Genomic DNA, 16,855 nt, shown 5'->3' with positions numbered 1-16,855 from the left:
GACCACAAGTCTCACTAGGGTTAGGTTCATCTTCTCTCACTGAGGCCAGACCAGGCAGTCCTCTGTTTTATATGTGTTGGGGGCCTCATATCAGGTAGTGTGTGCTGTTTGGTTGGTGACTCAGTTTCTGAGAGATATTGGGGATCCAGGTTAGTTGAGACTTCTGGTCTTCCTATAGGTTTTCCCTCATCCTTTAGTTTCTTCCAGTCTTTATTTAATTAAACCACAGGGGTACCCATATTCTGTCCATTCGATGGGTGTTACATATCGGCATCTGACCTCTTTCAGTATCCTGTTGGACCTCTCAGAGGGCTGCCATGCTAGGATCCTGTCTGTAAGCATACTGTAGAATCAATATACTCTCCCCTTGAACTGGATCTCAATTTGGAATGGTCACTGGACCTCCTTTCCCTCAATCTCTTCTCCATTTTGTCCCTACAGTTTTTTTAGATGGACAATTCTGGGCCAGAATTTTTGACTGTGGAATGGCAACACCATACCTGCACTTGATGCCAGGTATTTCTACTGGAGATAGATTTTACAAGTTCCCTCTTCCCCACTGTTCAGCATTTTATCTAAGGTCCCTTTCTTTGAGTCCTAAACATCTCTCACCACCTAGGTTTCTGGTATATTCTAAAGGCTACCCCACCTCCGACCTACCTAAGTAGCCTATTTCCATTCTTTATGCTGGTCCTCAGGGATTCACTCTACATCCCCCTTATAATACATGATCATGTTCCTGTTTTCCCATCTCTGTCCCCTCTCATACCCAGGTACCTCCCTCCCTCTGCCCCCATGATTTCTGCCCCCATTGGTATGATTTCTTCTCCATACCAATGTGGGATTGAGTCATACTCACTTGGGGCTTTCAGCTTGTTAACCTTGAGTTCTGTGGATTGTATCCTGGGTATTCTATAATTTTTTGGCCAATATCCATTTACCATGCATGTACTTTTGGGTCTGAGTTCCTGCATTCAGGATGATATTTTCTAGTTTCATTTACTTGCCTGTAAAATCCATGATGTCCACATTCTTAATAGCTGAATAACATTCCATTGTGTAAAGGAACCACACTTTCTGAATCCATTCTTCTGTTGTGTGATATCTGGATTATTTCCAGCTTCTGGCTATCCCAAATATAGCCACTGTGAACACATTGGAACACGTGCCCATGTGGCATGGTGGGGCATCTTTAGGGTATATGCCCAAGAGTGGTATAGCTGGGTATATCTATTTCCAATTTTCTGAACTCTGTATTTATTTTCAGAGTACTTGTACCAGTTTCCATTCTCACCATCAATGGAGGAGTGTTCTTCCTTCTCCACATTTTTGCCAACATGTGGTGTCACTCGAGATTTTTAGCTTAGCCATTCTGATTGGTGTTAGGTAGAATCTCAGAGTCATTTTGATTTTCATTCCCCTGATTGCTAAGTACTTTGAACATTTTTTAAGTGCTTCTCAGCCATTTGAGATTCCTCTGTTGTGAAGTCTCTGTTTAGTTTTATACCCAATTTTAATAGGATTATTTGGTTTGCTGGAGTCTAAGTTCTTGAGTACTTTGTATGTATTGGATACTAGCCCTCTATCAGATGTAGGATTTTTAAAGATCTTTTCCCAATCTGTTGGTTGTCATTTTGTCCTATTGACAGTGTTCTTTGTCTTACATAAGCCTTTCAGTTTCATGAAGTCCCATTTATCACACTTCCTTCCCACCCCACCCCACCTGACCTTTAAATTCCCTGGGGCCTCCAGTCTCTTGTGGGTTAGGTGCATCATCACTGAATGAACACAGATCTGGAAGCTCTCTACTGTATGTGGATTGGAGGCCTCATATTCGCTGGAGTATGCTGTCTGGTGGTCCAGTGTTCGAAAGATCTTGGAGGTCCAGATTAATTAAGACAGCTGGCCCTCCTACCGAATCACCCTTGTCCTCAGCTTCTTTAAGCCTTCCCTAATTCAACAACAGGGGTCAGCTGCTTCTGTACTTTGGTTGAGTACAAATAACTCTTTCAGCCCCTTGTTGGATCTTTCAGAGGGCAGTCATGATAGATCCCTTTTCGTGAGCTCTCCATAGTCTGAGTAATAGTATCAGACCTTGGGACTTCCCCTTGAGCTGGATCCCACTTTGGGCCCGTCACTGGACCTTCTTTTCCTCAGGCTCCTCTCCATTTCCATCCCTGTAAATTTTTTCAGACAGAAAGAATTATGGGTCCGAGGTGTGACTGTGGGATGGCAACCCCATCCGTCACTTGATGTCCTTCTGTCTTCCTGCTGGAGGTGGACTCTATAAGTTCCCTTTCCATACTGTCAGGCACTTTAACAAAGGTTCCTCACAATGAGTCCTGAGCCTTTGGAGTTCTGTTTAGGGAATTTACCCCTGTGCCAATGAGTATGTGTCTCTTTCCTGCTTACTCTTCTGTAAGATTCAGTTTATCTGGTTTTATATTGAAGTCCTTGATAAAGTTGAACTTGAGCTTTATGCAAGGTGGCAAATATGGACCTATTTTCATTTTTCTACATACTGATTGGACCTATTTTCATTTTTCTACATACTGATTGGACCTATTTTCACTTTTCTACATACTGATTTGACATATTTTCATTTTTCTACATATTGATTCCAGTTTAACCAGCACCACTTATTGAAGATGCTTTCTTTTTTCCCATTGTATATTTTTGGATTCTTTGTCAAAGATCAAGTGTTCAGAAGTGTGTGGTTTTATTTCTAGGTCTTTAATTCTATTTCATTGAACAATTTGTCTGTCTCTGTACCAATACCATGCAGTTTTTATCACTATTGCTCTATAGTAGAACTTGAGGTCAGGCATGGTGATTTCCCCAGAACTTCTTTTATAGTTAAGATTTCATTTTTCTATTCTGATTTTTTTTATTTTTCCATATTAAATTGAAAATTGTTCTTTCCATGTCTTTGAAGAATTGTGTTGTAATTTTGGTGAGGATTGTGTTGAATCTGTAGGTTGCTTCTGACAGGATGGCCATTCATTAATATGTTAATTCTACCAATCCACGAGCATTGGAGATCTCTCCATTTTCTGAGGTCTACATTTCTTTCTTGAGACTTCAAGTTCTTGTCATACAGAACTTTCACATGTTTAGTTAGAGTTACCCTAAGATGTCTTACATTATTTGTGACTATTATGAAGGGTATTGTTTCCTTAATTTCTTTCTCAACCCATTTATCATTTTTTGTTTTGTTTTGTTTTGAGACAGGGTTTCTCTGTGTAGTGCTGGCTGTCCTGTAACTCACTCTGTAGACCAGGCTGGCCTCAAACTCAGAAATACGCCTGCCTCTGCCTCCCAAGTGCTGGCATTAAAGGTGTGTGCCACCACTGCCCAGCATTTTTATCATTTGTATAAAGGAAGGCTACTGACTCGTTTGAGTTTAATATTCTATCCAGCCACCTTGCTGAAATTGTTTATCAGGTTTAGGAGTTCTCTGGTAGAATTTTTGGGTTTGCTTATATATACAATCATATAACTTGCAAATAGTGATACTTTGACTTCTTTGCCAATTTATATCTCTTTGATCTTCTTTTGTTGTCTTTTTGCTCTAGCTAGAACTTAGAGTATTATATTGAATAGATATGGTGATAATGATTATCTTTGTCTTGTCCCTGATTTTAGTGTGATTGCTTCAAGTATCTCTCCATTTAATTTAATATTGGTTTTTGGTTTGCTGTATATTTCTTTTATTATAGTTAGGAATCCAACTTGAATTCCTGATCTCTCTGATACTTTTTACATGGAAGGGGTGTTATATTTTGTCAAAGGCCTTTTCAGCATCTAATGAGATGATAATGTGATTTTTTTGAGTTTGTTTATATAGTGTGCTACAATAATGGATTTTGTATATTGAATAAACCTTGTATCCTGGGAAGATGCCTACTTTATCATCAGGAGTGATGGTTTTGATGTGTTCTTGGATTCAGTTTGTGAAAGTTTTATTGAGTTTTTAAATCAATATTCATAAACATATTTGTCTGAAGTTCTCTTTTTTGTTGGATCCTTGTGTGGTTTAGGTACCAAAGTAATTGTATATTGATAGAAGGAATTAGTGTTGCTTTTTTCCCTTTTTTATGAAATAGTTTTAGGAGAGTTGATTTTAGCTCTACTTTGAAGGTCTCGTAGAATTCTGCACTAAAACCATCAGGCCTGGAGCTACTTTTAATTGGGAGGTTTTTAATGACTTCTTTAATTTCCTTAGGGGATATGATCCTATTTAGGTAGATTTTCTGCTTTTAACTTTGGTATGTTATATGTATCTAGAAAAATTATACATTTCATCTAGATTTTCCAGTTGTGTTGAGTATATGGTTGTGTAGTAGAATCTGATAATTTTTTAATGTCCTCAGTTTATGTCTCTTTTTATTTCTGATTTTGTTAAATTGGATACTATCTCAGTGCCCTTTAGTTAGGTTGCCTGTTGGTTTATCTATATAGTTGATTTTCTCAAAGAACCAGCTATGGTTTTGTTGATTCTTTGTGTAATTCTCTTTGTTTCTATTTGGTTGATTTTGGCCCTGAGTTTGACTCTTTCCTGCCCTCTACTCCTCTTAGGGGTGTCTGCTTCTTTTTGTTTTAGGGCTTTCAGTTGTGTTGTTAAGTTGCTAGTGTGTGGTCTTTACAATTTCTTTACCAGCACTTAGTGCTATAAATTTTCCTCTTACCACTGCTTTCATTGTGTCCCATAAGTTTGTGTATGCTGTATTATCATTTTCTTTGTGTTTCAGGAAGTTTTTAATTTCTTTCTTTCTTACTTCCCTGACCATATTATCATTGAGTAGAGAGTTGTTCAGTTTCTATAGGTATGTGAGTTATTTGTTGTTTTTGTTGTTATTGAGTTCTAGCTTTAGTCAGTGTTGAACTGATAGAATACATGAGATTATTTCAATCTTCTTGTATCTGTTGAGACTTGTTTTGTGACAGACTATATGAACAATAGTGGAGAAGGTACCATGAGGTGCTGAGAAGTAGGTATTTTCTCTTGTTTTAGGGTAAATGTTCTGTAAATATTTGCTAAACCCATTTGGTTCATAACTTCTATTAATTCCCTGTGTCTTTGTTTAGTTTCTGTTTCAATGACTTGTCCAATCATGAGAGTGGGGTGTTGACATCTCTCCCTATTATTGTATGGGGTTCAATATGAGTTTTGAGCTTTAGTAAAGTTTCTATTATGAATGTAGGTACCATTGAATTTGAGGCATAGTTGTTCAGAATTGAGACTTTGTATTGCTGAACATAAAGTGTCCTTCCTCATCTTGTTTGATAACTTTTGTTGAAAGTCTAGTTTAGTGTATATTAAAATGGCAACTCCTGCTTGTTTCTTGGGAACATTTGCTTTGAAGATTTTTTTTTCTGACCTTTTACTATGAGGTAGTGTTTGTTTCTTATTGAGGTGTGATTCTTGTATGCAGCAAAATGCTGGGTTCTGTTTGTGTATCCAGTCTGTTAGCTTATGTCTTTTTATTGGGAAATTGAGTCTGTTTATGTTGAGAGATATTAAAGACATTTGTTAGTTTCTGTTATGTTTGTTATTGTAGATGTCAGTATGTTTATGTAATTCTCTCCTTTTAGTTTTGCTGTGAGACTATTAATTTCTTGTTTTAACTTATAATACATGAATTGTTTGTTAATCAGTATAAAGGGATCATTTTTATCTTCAGATTAAAAGTTGCTTAATGCCATTTTTTTCATGTTGTGAAATCTCGATGCCAGCTAATTTGATAGTTCCATTTGTTTCTGAGAATGACATTTATCATTACACACTGAGAGGCTTTTAGGACAAGATGTGCTTCTTGGAGACCAGAACTTGATGAAATCTGTAGGGATGGATTGATAGATAGATATTGTTTTAGTTTATTTTTTCCTGGAATGTTTTGGTTTTTCCATCTATGCTGATTGAGAGTTTTGCTGGGTATAGTAGCCTGTGTTGGCATTTGGGTTCTCTTAGTGTCTTTATGACCTCTGTCTAAACCCTTCTGGCTTTTAGGGTCTCTGTTAAGAAGCCTGGTATAATTCTAATAGGTTTGCCATTATATGTTACTTGGTCCCCCCCCCTTACCTCTTTTAATATTCTTTCTTTGTTCTGTGCATTTAGAGTTTTGATTGTTATGTGACAAGAGGATTTTCTTTTCTTGCCCAATATTTTTGGTGTTCTATATTCCTCTTGTACATTTATAGCCATCTCTTTCTTTAGGATGTGGAAGTTTACTTCTATGATTTTGTTAAAGATGTTTTGGAGTCCTTTGAGCTTAAGAATCTTTGCTCTCTTCTATTTCTGTTATTCTTAGATTTAGACTGTTCATTTTGTCCTTGATTTCCTGGATGTTTGGGCTAGGAGGTTTTTCTTTCTGCTTTGAATTTTCTTTGTCCATGTTGCCAATATCTTCTAAGGTACTGTCTATACCTGAGCTTCTTCTTTATCTTGTATTCTATTGGTGATGCTTATGTATGTATTTTCTGACCTTCTCCTCCTAGGTTTTCAAATTCCAGTGCCATCTTCATTTGTGTTTTCTTCGTTGTTTCTACTTCCACTTTTAGGTCTTGCACAACATTGTTCAATTCCTTCACCTGTTTGATTGTGTTTTCCTGTATTTCTTTAAGGGATTTGTTTCCAATTTTTACCTCTGTTTTCTTATATTTCTTTCAGTGAGTTATTTATATCCACCTAAAAGGACTCTATTATTTACATTATTGGGATTTTAGGTCAGCATCCTGGTTTTCAGGTGTGTTGCTATATCCAGGGTTTGCTGTGGTGGGAGAACTGGGTTCTGATGATGCCAAAGTTCTGATGATGCAATAGCTGGCTTCTGTTGCTTATGTTCTTGTTCTTGCCTCTAGCCATCTGGTTTTCTCTGGTATTAGCTGACATGGGTGTCTCTCTGGAACATGCCTCCCGTGTTTCTGAGTTGCTGTAGGTCTCCTGAGAGACATGTGACCCTGTCTATAGCAGTCCTCCTGTAAAGCCTTCAGACTGTGGGGTCTTCAGAGTAGCAGACAAGCTGATGATCTGTTGCCCTGCATGCAGCTGATCTCCTCTTAAACCTTTCGACTTTGGGGTCTTTGGGGGAGCAGACAAGCTGATGATCTGTTACCCAGTGTGCAACATATCTCCTTGGAGTCTTCAGACTGTTGGGTCTTTAGAGGAGCAGTCAAGCTTTTGCCCTAGGTATAGCTGTTCTCCTGGAAGGCCTTCAAACTATTGGGTCTGTTGACCTGTGTGCAGCAAGACTCCTGGGAGGGCTTTAGGCTGTTGAGTCTTCAAGGAGCAGACAAGCTGATGATCTGCCCTGGCAGAAGGTGCAGGCTGGAAGGGGGTGGAACTTGTTGTGGGTTTGGGGGGAGGGGTGAATCCTTAGCTTGCTGAGGTTATTGGGGTTCCCAGATGCTGCAGTTGTTTGAGAAGGTCTGTTACCTATTGTCCTGCTTGCAGCAGAACTCCTGGGAGGCCTTCAGATTGTGGGATCTTTAGAGGAGCAGACAAGCTGGTGTTCCAATTCAAAACTTTTAAATACGTATAGTGATATGTGTATAGACAAATCTGCTACATGATCAGGTTTTGTGTGCCTTGATAGATAGGTGATATTTATAGCTTGATAAAAAAATAGCAATGATACAGAAAGATTACCCATATTAGAACAAATTGATTCTGCAAATAATGTAAAGCTTAAGAAAAGAACTAGTTATACAGTAAAATCATGGACTGTCAGGATGGCTCAGAGATTAAGAGCACTGACTGCTCCTTCAGAAGTTTTGAGTTCAATTCCCAGAAACCATATGGTGGCTCACAACCATCTATAATGAGATCTGATGCCCTCTTCTCATGTGTCTGATGATAGCAACTCTGTACTCACATATTTAAAATAAAGAAATCTTTAAAAAATGAAGTCATAGAAGTATTCATTAAACAACGTGTTTTATTAGTAAAAAGTTAAAGTAAAAAAATTACTAGCTAGTTCACAAACTAAGATACTTTTTCTGATCAAAATTATAATTACTTATTTTAGAGGATATTCTTATATATCCTGGGATGATCTTTAATGAGTTATATAGCAGAGAATAACCTTTTAACTTTTGATCTTCCTAACTCTACTTTAGGAATATTCTGGGATTACAGTCAAATATTACAGCACCAGATTTATTTGGTTTTGGCATTCAAATTCAGAGATTCCCTCAGGCTGGAAAACTGCTATATCAACTGAACTACTATATCTCTAGCTAAAGGTAAACTTTTATATTTTAGAGCTTGTTATCTTGCTGATTCCCATGTTCCCAGTATTCAGAAAGTTGATCTAGAAAGACCACAAGAGTTCCAAGCCATTTTAAACTATGTAACCACATGGAATAGTGGATTCCACCTTTAATTCCAATGTTCAGCATGCTAAGGTTGAAGGAACGCTGATGATTTAAGGACAGTCTGGGGAATATACTGAGTTCTAGATTAGTCTTGGATTCAGAGTTAGACTATGTATAAAATTAGCAATAATAGATAAATAATAAATACATAAAACACAACAATTTGAGCATTTTATTTAGATGTTGTGCATGTCAGTCAACAACTTTCTGGCTACATTCTGGGCATAGTATGTACCAAATTTCTTTCATCTTTTCTACTTTCCCAAATGGTTTTCAATATAAGAAGTAAGTTCAGTATATTCATACAGGGAGGATTATGCAGTTCCACTTTTGATTCAAGAATAGTCTAGACTGCATCCAGAAAGCATCTCTCAAAAAATATATGATTACAGTCTGTCACTTCTATGTCAGAGTGTTTACTATGTGTAGACCTTATTTTTCAAAAAAGCTGGCATGCATCAAAACCTCAGTTGTATTACTTGTAGATATTTGTCTAGTATTATATTAAATCTAATACATTTATAATATTTGAGGATAAAATATATCCTATTTAAATTTCATTAAACATACTGTATATCAGATTGTGAAATGATTACAGCCTTAATAGAAGAAAGGAATGTTTCACAACTTTGATTCAGTTTCTACATGAACATTATATAACTTTGGATTCATTATATTTGTCTGTTATTTCTATAGAATGTGGTTTTTCTCTGATCCAGGAGTAGTGTTGTCCAACTCTACTCCTATCTACTTAAAAGATAGCACAGGAGGCCTGCACATTTGAGGTCACCTTGACAACACTGAAACCTCTTCTTCCCATCTCAACAATAAAAAGGTGATAGTATCTGCATAGAGATCATAAACTTTTAACTGTATACTCAGAAAATTTAAAATTTCTAATTATCAATATATGTTTAAGAATAAACCTATTGTAAATTAATAGAAGAAAATTAGGTGGCAGAACTGAAAGGAAGAACTGAAAGGAGTATAGATATATGTCAAAAATGTACTGGGATATTACATTTGCTATATGTAACATGAAACATTTGAAGCTTGAATATTAATTCCATGTGCATGTTTCTATATGCTGCTAGCCATATTAGGTAGTACACACGTCTTGAGGTGAAAATTGTTTGCTAATACCTTTTTATTTGATGAATGAATACATCCTTCAAGTATTTTGAAACATGCTTTAATTTCTTTTTACTCACCTCTTTTAATAGCAAACACCAAATAAACATCTGCTATAGGAAAGATCATAAAGGCATAAGTAATTTCCTAGCAGGCACATGTCTTTAATCCCAATACTCTTGCAGAATAGACAGTTGGATCAATGAGTTCAAGGCCAGCCTGGGCTACAGAGTTCCAAGACAGCCTCAGCAACCCTGTATCAGTAAAATAAAACAAAAGATTTATGCCTCAGCTGTTCAATTTTTTTCTTTATAAACATACACTGTGGCCAATATATTGATCAATTATATTTTAGTAAAAGTAATTTTGTTATTATAGGATAGCATGTCATGAATTTGATACTTGAAATAAAAGCATTTTCTTACCCTTAGTGATTTAGGTGATTTTCAGTTGCTATGAATAAACTTCTGTGAGCAAGGAACTTATAATGGCAATGATTTACTGAGGATTTACAGTTCAGAGGGTTAGTACATGATTATTCTGGAATGAAACTTGGCAGTAAGCAGGCAGGCATGATACTGGAGCAGTAGCTGAGATCTAATATCTGGATGCACTAGCAAAAGGCAGAGAGGTATTTCAGAATGACTTAGAGTTTTGAAACAGAAAGCCTATCACCAGTGACACACCTTCTCCAAAAAGGCATACATCCCAATATTTTCTAAACAGTTCCACCAACTGAGCATGTAATGGCTAAAGTTATATTTTAAGTTTAAATTACTCTGCTTGAGAAATCTATAAAATGTTTCGAACATGTAAGCCCCACTTGTTCAAGGACAGATAAATTCTTGGAATGCTGAAGGCTGTTGTTTATGTATGATAACAAGCCATATGTTTTTGCTTCTGTAAACAGTATTGGTTTTCCCAACTGTACAGTATATACTTGATTACCTGAATGCAGGAGGTAGTGAGGCAGAAAGTATATCTAGATGTATGCTTTCCCTAATTGGACAAAGGCAGGAATTACACAGTCTTTTATGGGTTTAACCTTTAAAATTCCTCCATAATGTAATTTGCTGTGATACACTGAACAGGGCTCCTCTTTTTGGCCAGTATTTAATAACGATTGCTTCAGATTTAGCTCAAAATTTTGGTAAAGCTCTTATTCTTTCCCAGTGGAATTAACTCAAGTCAAGAATTCAGATATATGAACCTACAGATGCCATTCTTACTCAAACTACTGCATTCTCATTCCTGGTCTACAAAAGCTTCAGATTATATGAAAATTCAAAATTTACTCCTACTTCAAATCACTTCATAGACTCTGACAGTGTTAACACATTAAAAGTCCAAAGTTTCATGTGAAACTCAAGGCATTCTTTTAATTATGAAGCTTATAAAAGTCATATGCTTCCAATATACAGTTCCACAAATTCTATATTATCTTTCTCGAAGTAGAGGAATGAAGGCATAGTAAGAAAATATTGGATCAGAGTAAGAGTGAAACCCAGCAAAGTACATATCCTATAATTCCATGTCTTATACCTCAGTGCTCACATGCCTTTCTCTTCCCAGTTTTGTTGAATGAAGCATACTTCTTTCTCTTGGTCTAGTTTCACTTCATGCCTGCAGCCCTGCTTGGCAGACAACCCATGACTGCTCTGGCACCTTTAACATCCTGCGGTTTCACTTTCACAGCTTCATGCCATGGCCTCTTAGAACTACAGGGACTACAGTACCTTAAGCCTGGCATCAGCTACTTTCCATAACAAAGGAGGAAGACTCTCTGACCAATTTACTCCTTTATTCTCCATGATTCTAAAGCCACAACCATAGCTCCTGCACTACCTAGTTCAGCTACTTGCTTGATATAAAATCTGCTCCCTTCTTTGGATTATATATGCATAAGTTTTTATTTGTTTTTGCTTCCTAGGAATGGAAAATTCATTGGCCTTTTTCTTTCACAAGTTACAGGATTAGCTTGGTAGACTCTTGCCCTGAGGGTATCACATCCTTTATTCCAGTCCCTTCAGGACTCTCCTTATCTTTTCAGTACAAGCCTTATCTCCAATATTAAATTTTTTGGTACTGTTTTTCTCTTCAAACTATGTTTTTATTTTAATTTTTTTGTCTTGCTTGTTCTTTCTCATTATAGACCTGTATTAATCACTAATAACCAAGTGACAGAACCTATATTGGGCTGTCCTGAAAACTTGTCTAGCAAAGCAATTAATCTAATTTTGTTTTAATTTAGCCACAGAATGATTCTTATGAGAAAGGGAAAAATAACCAAATTGTTTGCCATAATAACATGAAACGGTATCTAGCCTACTTGCTAATATTGTTTCCCTTGTGAAGACTTTTGATAGGGCTCCATAGCTCACATTGTCTTCAGCACTACTATCTTCCAAATTTTTGCTAGAATGGCTTGTTAAACCCTGCTTACAGCATCCAACTGCTTTCCAAGTCCAAAGTCTTAAATTTTTACAAATACTTTCAAAACACAATGTGCTAAGGACTATCAGAGCAATACTTCACTCTTGGTACCAACTTCTGTCTTAGTTGCATTTTAATTTCTATGACAAAACACCATGAGTAAGGCAACTTTAAAAGAAACCAGTCGTTAGGGTCTTAGATGGTGGGAAGCATGAGAGCAGGCAGAAGGTATTATTCTTCAAATCACTGTAAAAGTTGTGCAAGAAGCTTTTAGGACTACTGATACAATAGATATGTATTTTCTTTTTTTTTCTTATAGAGGGAAATTCACTATACATTCTGTTTGCAAGCAATAAGTAATCCTCCTGCTGTTGACTCCCTGATGTTAGGATTTGAAATTTTTGAAAAATATTTCCATAAAATATTATTGAGTATAGTCCATATTTTAATCTATTAGTTGCTAGCATATAGGATCTAAGGATCCTATATTGAAAATACTAGGTTAAAAAATTAAAGTGATTAAATATCATATAAAATATGTAAAATAAGAAATAAAGGAGAAAAATGATGACAGTCATTTTTTATATTATTTTTCATTGCCTTCAGAATTAGATGTTGTTTCAGTGGAATTCTTGTAAAATCTTGAGGATGATATTTATTTACTGGAAAACTGGTAACATGCTACTTTTTTCACTTACAGTCTAATTTTATGTACTCTCCTAGGTGGTGAACATCTTCACATACACATCAAATATGCCTTTCTGAAGGTTTCATCTACAGCATCTCCCAAATACCATTATATATTTATTGTTTCTGGAGTATTATTTTACCTTTATTATCTCACAACTCATATAGAAGATTTCCAAGGAATAGAAATGACCGGCTCGTGGCAAGTAATTGCCTGAAATGTTCAATACTTCTGTTTTCAGTATATCTTGGACTCTCATATTGTTTGTTGCATATTATCTCATTCATATTTTATTTTGCAAATGGAAGAAACTTTTCTAAGTGGGTTGCATAGCTAATGTACATAAATATTTTTATGATACTTCAGATTATAACAAAATTTTCTGAGTAATTGAACCTCCCTCTATACCAGTTTTGTTATCATTTGTGAGATATCTTCCTCCTTTGAATAAGAAACTCAGATTTTAGGTGGGCCTGAAAGAAGATTGTTTGGCACAGTGGTGTTCTTTAGAGAAGATGCTCTGGTGCTATTTTTGCAGATATTACAGTCTCTCTCTAGGACAGCAATATGAGTATGATTTGCTTTTTCTCTAATATAACTACTGGAGACTTTGAAGCACTTGTAACTGAGTGGGTTGAGAAATGTTGTCCTTGCATTGATAAGGAGAGCCATAGTGATGCTATGTTGTAGAATGTGTGGCATCCTATTTTTATCGATATCACTTTTCAGGTTTCAGTAAAATCTCAGTGTTTCAAAGTGATTTTAGTTTTCTGTGTAATGTGGGTTTTTTTCTTTGTTTTTCTCCTTAAACTAAGTAAAGTAATGTAAAGTAGTGCTTATTTTCAATATTAGTTGTGTGTTTCTAGACAATAAGTCACCAGTTCATTTGAAAATGACTATCTGCATTTCTCAACCTGTTTTAATAATTGTAAGAGTGAAAATAATTGGTAAGAATTTGAGTGTTTGGATACATATGTCTGCATGTGTGTATGCGCATGTCAGGTGTCTGTAGAAATCAGAAATAAAAGTCAGGATTATATAATAATTATATTTTGAATGTTTGAATTGTTTCCTAATACATTACTTAATAGTTGTCAGTAAGAAGGCTCAATGGAAAAAGTCACCTGGGAACTCCAATTGGATCACTGGAACCCAGGTTATATGTAAGACAGAATATAGCTGAGAACAGGACACTTCTCAGATTATTTTTAATCTCATAAGTTTGTAGTACAATCCGTATCCCCCTTACTCATTATATTATTATTATATTTTAGCGATATCCTGAGGTGCATACTGAATTCTTTTTTAATACTCATTTTTTATATGCAGTATTGTTTTCTTCTTTTAATTGTAAGGTTAAATTAGTGTATTTCAATTAGTCTCTCATGTTTACATTTTCTTAGGTCAGATTGCTTATGACTCTAATCAGATACTGTTACAACTTCTCAGTATGTGTTAAGGGCCACAAAACTTTGTAAAACTCTAGATTTACAGACCATATTTTTGAAACTAGGAATCTGTTCTAGTAGTACAAGAACAATTAAGGCTAATTATTAAACTATTCCCCCATAAATAGTTGCAATACACAAATCTTGGGCTATATTTGGATTTTCACAGATAGTTGTCTAACCTGTAGTCAGGTGTATAGGTCTCGTTTCATCAGACAATCTTTGGTAGATTTAGGATTAGAAGGTACAGAAAGGATATCTATTCTTGTACAAGTTTTTGAATATTCTACATGAGTGTTTCTCAACCTATGGGTCCCAACCCCTTTCTGGGTCAAATACACCTTTCATTGGGGTCACTTAAGACCATTGGAAAGCACAGATATTTTACATTACAATTCATAACAGTAGCAAAATTATAGTTATGAAGTAGCATTAAAAATAATTTGATGGTAGGAGGTCCCTATTATATGAAGAGATGTATTAAAGGACTGTCATATTAACCATTTTAAAGTTAGATGTTTTAGTTCATTATTATATCAACATATACTGTGATGAAAGAATTCTGTGGTCATTCTTTGGTAGTCTGCTATTCCAGTTCCATACCTGCTTATGATAAGAGATAAACTTTCATGATGTATATACTAGTCAGTAACTTTCTTAAGTTTATATAAATGTACATGGAAATTTTAGATGTAAGATCTTTGTATTAATGATTTTTCCATTTAATATATCATAGTGGCTTATGGAGTTTACAAAAATATGTTTTCTGCGGCTTGTGGGGCTGTTGATGATGTATATAATTATATAACTATGATAATATTTTTGCATTCCTGCTTATATAATAGTTTTCCAGGTATAGTAATATTAGATCATCATCTGTATATGTCTTTGGTTTCTGTCAATATTGTAAAGTTACCCGCACATGTTTTCTGGGTTAAGCCAGAGCAGTGATATATTATAGTGCTAATTTTCATAGTTTTGTCTTTACTAAGTTTCAATGGCTTTGTAAATAACAGCCAATCTAATAGGTGAAATAATATTTTTAAAGCCTAAATTAAGACTAATTTAAATGCTTAATGGCCATAATTTTATAAAACTAAATAGATTTTTAGTTGTAGAAGCAAAGTAAAGTTTCCAAATTTTGCTAAGTTTACATACTGATACAGCAAAGGTTACATAGAGATACCTTGTCTCAATATTAGCATATTTTTCATAAATTGCTTGAGTATACACTATGGTAACAAGTTTTTATTTATATTTAATTTTGATGTAATTATAGAACCACATACTTTTTTATATAATCTGACTTACTCTCTGCATTCCTTTCAATTATTATTTCCATTACTCTTTCCCTCCCTATTCTTCTCATCTTATATTTGTTTATACATGCCAATTTGTTTTCTGAACTGTGTTTTCATTTAAGATATGCTGTTCACATTGGCCAAAATTTTTCTGTAGGTTTTTTATAAAATTGTGTTTATGTTCCTTTAATCTTGGTTTGAAATATAAGAACTGTTGATTTTCTTGTTCAACTCTAATATTAACTATATTATAATATATTGCAATGTAATATGTTATAATGTAGTATTTTGGTAAGGATTATATTATACTATATTATATAGTTATCCTCTAGATTTCTGTTTCTTTTCTAATGAAAGAAAGAAAGGGGTTGGTTCCATTTAAGAAAAGAAGTGGAGATGAAACATAATTAGAGGGAGGAGAAATATAATTATAATATATTTTATGAGACAATATCTATAAAAGAAAGCAGAATAAAATTTAAGAATATCAGATGCATTATTACTAGTTTAAATGTATGCCCTATGTATTATTCATATTTACATTTCATTAGTTGGTTTAGTCTTGTTCCATTCTGTGGGATGAAGCAGTATTTGCAAAAGCTATGTTGCTTTCATATTATTTAATCAGAATCAATTCTGTAGACTATTTTGGTTATTCATAACATTGAATTTCTTGCAAATAACATTTAGGCTTCAAGAGCCCTCAGCTTCTAATTTTTTTCCTTGTAAAAGGATTGAGGACATATATTTGTCATAGAAAACTTCAGAATAAATGTGTGTTATCTTCAATAAATCATGTCAAGTTTAAATGCTTATTATCCCAAAATGGATTATCATTAGTTTAATTCAATGTGACAACTTTCTCCAATGTTGAAGTTATTTCTAAATAAACATTACATACAATGACTATTTGAAAATATATAGCCGGGCATGGTGGTGCACGCCTTTAATCCCAGCACTTGGGAGGCAGAGGCAGGAGGATTTCTGAGTTCGAGGCCAGCCTGGTCTACAGAGTGAGTTCCAGGACANGCCAGCCTGGTCTACAGAGTGAGTTCCAGGACAGCCAGGGCTACACAGAGAAACCCTGTCTTGAAAAACCAAAAAAAAAAAAAAAAAAAAAAAGAAAATATATAGATTTCTTTATAATCAAACTTTAACCCTATCAATTTTAATGTTCCTTGTGTTTCTATTTTGAATACTATAAGAAAATTTAATAGCAGATTTTTCATTGAAAATCTGGTAGAACTTCTTCTATGAATAAATCTGAGCCAGGGCTTTTTAAACTTTTTGTTTATTTATTTTTTTTGTATTTTTTGTATTATTATTTTCTTTATTTACATTTCAAATGCTATCCTGAAAGTTTCCTAAACCCCTCCCCCCACCTCTGCTCCCCTACCCACCCACTCCCAGTACTTGGCCCAGGCCTTGCCTTGTGCTGCGTCTGTTTATTTATTTTTATGTAATACATTTTGATAACA

The 16,855-nt window shown here is 35.0% G+C and overlaps 1 long non-coding RNA gene across 1 annotated transcript in view; it reads left to right on the top strand.

The window, feature by feature from the left end:
- The window catches only part of LOC115063627, a 33,206-nt gene extending 16,921 nt beyond the window's left edge, over positions 1-16,285 (top strand). The window contains exons 5-7 of the long non-coding RNA XR_003843483.1: positions 8,119-8,244; positions 9,073-9,211; positions 12,664-16,285. This is a non-coding gene — a long non-coding RNA (uncharacterized LOC115063627). The remainder of the gene's footprint in view (positions 1-8,118; positions 8,245-9,072; positions 9,212-12,663) is intronic.
- The last annotated feature ends 570 nt before the right edge of the window (positions 16,286-16,855 follow it).

The sequence above is a fragment of the Mus pahari genome, chromosome 1 (genome assembly GCF_900095145.1).
Source record: "Mus pahari chromosome 1, PAHARI_EIJ_v1.1, whole genome shotgun sequence".
Classification (NCBI taxonomy): domain Eukaryota; kingdom Metazoa; phylum Chordata; class Mammalia; order Rodentia; family Muridae; genus Mus; species Mus pahari.
The sequence above is the reverse complement of the archived record's forward strand: the minus strand, read 5'-3'. Positions and strand labels throughout refer to the sequence as shown.